The sequence below is a fragment of the Rhagoletis pomonella genome, unplaced genomic scaffold (assembly GCF_013731165.1).
Source record: "Rhagoletis pomonella isolate Grant_MI unplaced genomic scaffold, Rhpom_1.0 Rhpom_scaffold_00004, whole genome shotgun sequence".
Taxonomy (NCBI): Eukaryota; Metazoa; Arthropoda; class Insecta; order Diptera; family Tephritidae; genus Rhagoletis; species Rhagoletis pomonella.
In genome coordinates this window covers 27703127-27706841 of record NW_023458558.1, presented here as the reverse complement: position 1 = coordinate 27706841, position 3715 = coordinate 27703127, and the positions used below count along the sequence as shown (strand labels likewise).

Here is a 3715-nt window from a genome sequence, read left to right as displayed (position 1 = left end):
CAAGAAATCTTTGAATTGGCAACCATATTTGAAGAAATGAAGCCAGTGGACACTATTATTTGAGTGGTTTGTAATAAATTACATAAGTCATTATTAAATTTTTTACAAATACACAACAAGGTATATTGGTTGATAAATAGAACGATGAGAGGCATTCAGATTTACTATAAGCAAGGCTTAAATCTCCAGCGGCGCACGGCTAAGTGACGTCCGTCCACAATACACATTGATTGACAACACAGGCCAACGAAATTTCATCAAAGTCATGTTGACTAAAATATTATAGCCGATTCTTATAGAATTTTTCCCGTAAAATCAGAATCCGACCTTAAAGGTATTGGATTGGTTGTTGGGTAGTGTACTTGATTAAAACATCGTCGGTGAATTTAAAATTGTAATGCACATTCTAGACAGTCTGCTAACTATGTGCATTACAATTTAAAAACGAATACGTAATTGTAATGAGCGCCCGAAAAGTATTCCTTCACATCATACTTTCCGAATAAGATCAACACCAGTATGTAAAAGAACCCAGAGAGGAAGACAAAGGGGCCATGCTTACACACAAGTAGCCTATACTTGCCGCGTGTGCCTGAGGTGTCAAACCCTAACTCCACCTCAGTCAGGTGTAACACCTGCAACGTCATACGTTGCTTCTTGCTGCTCAAATAGAGCTGACTCCACGGTACACCCGAGTGCGCCTGAGCAGCTCAACACAAAAACGACCGTACTTCAACATAACAAAATAGAATACACCACAGATACAATAACCCACACCGCAGACATAACTGCAGCACCAAGAGACGAAGTTGCACAGCAATTGAACTTCAACAGAGTTTTCCGCTGGAAAATTATTGATTTTCAAGAATTCTATACCATTTCTACGAAAAGTGGTTTTTTCCCCCTATATAAAATACATGGAAAACTTTGGGCGCTTTGAGCGACTTTATTTTTTGATTTCAAAATAGAAAAATAGGGCTATATTATTTGCGGTATAGAACATTCGTATTGGTTGAGAGCAAAAAAATTCCGACTTTACTTTTTCATATGCATTTTTGGATCACCCTAATGTATATATACATGGTACGTAGTTAGATAGACATTACTTTTCGAAAAGGTGCCAATCCTAGACAAATATATTTTCAGTGTGAGTATAAGCTAAAAAAAATTCGACTTTTGAAACAGCTGGCAACCCTCTTCAAAAGTATTTTCAAACTGAAATATTTTTAACCACTTTCGACTGTCATTGTGACACGCATGTATTTCAAATAACTGATGAAGTAAGTGTATTGAATTAAAGTTTTTATACAAGTGGCAACTCTATTAAATACAGTTCAGATACAAATCCTTGTCGAATAAATTTAGATTGATACCAATTTTTTAATATATAATTCATTTAACTTAGCTAATAAATTCAAATTAACTTTTCCAACAGATGGCAACCCTTTTAAAATACCTCAAAGAATGTTCGAGCTAAAGATTTCTTAGCACTTTCGTTTGATACCCATATTTTATAGTTTCACTTAGCTTCACATAATTTAATTTAATCCCAAATTTCAGACAGGTGTCAAATCTCTTCATATTAATTTAAAAGTAAACCCTTCTTAAACCTCAGTAGTCTGACATCCATATTGCGGTAAATACATACTAATTACTAATTGCCTAAAAAATCGTTCGATATGTTTCGGGGGAGTGCGATCACAAATACCATGACACGAGATTTTTATATACATGTATATTAGGTTTCTAAATTCTGATGAGAAAAACACACAATTTCTTTGGCGATGCACTCTAATGTACGAGTACATGTATCATTTGATATCATTATAATAAAATAGGTACATATATCCTTAAGAGTAGTTTAAATTTTAAACAGGTATAATATTTGTGAGGTGAAATATGTAAATCTCATTTAGGTGCAGCTTCAGTTTTCATTTTGGCCACACACGCGCTTCAATCCAATCGAGATACTTTGATGCTCTAGTATAAACGCCTGGGGCTTCAGTTGCACAGCCGAGTCCAAAGGCTGTCACACCAATCACATAAGGCACATGCCTGATTTTTAATATCAATGGGCCACCGGAATCACCCTGTGTTGAAAGAAAACATGCAGAAAATGCGTGCGTTAAAAAATTAATATGGCCTAAACACTTTAACTTACTTGACAGGTGTCACGTCCAAATTGCCTATCTTGTGCACATAGCTGTATATCCATTAAACCGAGTGGTAATAAATTAGTATCTCTGTAATGTGTTTGGCACACTTCATTGCCTACGACAATGAGGGAGGCTTTCAAAAGTTCATCAGACGATCTGCCACCTTAAAGTAGAAAAATATATTTAAGATACTCAAATTTTGTACCTACGGTGACCAACAGTTCACTATTTTCAAAAATAGTACTTTATTTTTCCCTTCAATTCAAAATGCCTTTTAAATTAGTTTAAGGAGGGTTTACATTGTCAGCATTGGGATACAGGCTTTTCCTTGGAAATTTCCGCTGTTTACATTGAGCCCTATCCGCCAAAAAATGTAAGCGAAATTTTTTCATAATTCTCTATAAATATTCCTGGTTACTCTAGGAGCATTTCGGCATCAAAAAGAGGATTAAAAAAAATCGCTTACATTTCTCGATGTATAAACTTGCGTGGAATTTCAGTTTCATGTATTCGAATTGATATTTTTCTAACTTACCGAAAATGGTGTGACCGTATCCAACAGCGGTAACATTCTCATTGTCCAGTAGCACATTTTCTCCAATGCATGCTGGTTTGAAATTGCTACGAAAATAATTTATACGCGAATTCTTTAAACTAATTTTCTGAATGGGAAACGGTATGATTCATCAGATAAGCACAATATTTTCCTGCAATCACCGGGGTTATATATTTACCCTCGAAGTATCGGGAATGCTGTGTTTAGCCTGATAATAAATATATCACATAGTAAAACTTAGTGATAAATAAAAATAAAAGGAATGCCTTGGCTTTGCTTCTTTGTGGTTTTTTATTTAAACCCCACAAAGAATTTTCTTTGAAAACGCTATCTTTTGAATAAAATCTGAAGGCAAGTTTAGAATAGGTTGTGCCGGCAGCTCTGATAAAAGTTCATTCGGAGGTCGCACAGGCCCATTGTGATGCCCATAATAGGTTTACCGCATGTCTATCCGTTTATAGCGTCATTATTTTGTTGCCAGTACCAACAGACCCTATAATGAAGCTTTCCTTAAGCTACCTAAGCTCTCAAAGAAGTGGTTTCCCATAAACTAAATCGTTTTCTCGGGATTGCTGGACAGTCCACGTTAGTGTTGCTGTGAGAAGCTTTAAGAGCTTTATGGCCAGTTTTTCAGTGCCAGTTTAAAGTTAGATTAAGTAAACTGAGTTTGAACAGCTGGCTGCCAATTGATTGGTTGATCTTAGTTTAAACCAGCCAGAGTTAAACTCCGATTAAATGCCTATTAAATGTCGAATAGATGCAACCAATTTTTTGTTTGGTTATTTTTACACCTTTTTAGGGCCTAAATAAAAGAAAAAAATTATTTCATGTTAATTGTAGCCTAGCAATTGAAAGATTTAAAATTTGCCTTATTCAAAATCAGTTTACAATAGGGGTATTCTATGAGTCTTGCAAAGTCCTTGCACGGTGCAAATATTGAAGAGATTGCACGGTAAAAAAAACGGTTTTCGTATAGGACAGCTTTGCAAGACTCAGAGAATAC

General features: G+C 35.4%; 2 protein-coding genes across 4 annotated transcripts in view; both read left to right on the top strand.

Annotated features, from left to right (window-relative positions):
- The window catches only part of LOC118737368 (gelsolin-like), an 88095-nt gene that overhangs the window by 42562 nt on the left and 41818 nt on the right, over positions 1–3715 (top strand). The gene's annotated exons all lie outside the window — the stretch shown is intronic.
- Positions 1–3715, top strand: part of LOC118737370 (serine protease snake-like) — a gene marked incomplete in the record, with an annotated part of 8295 nt that overhangs the window by 2575 nt on the left and 2005 nt on the right.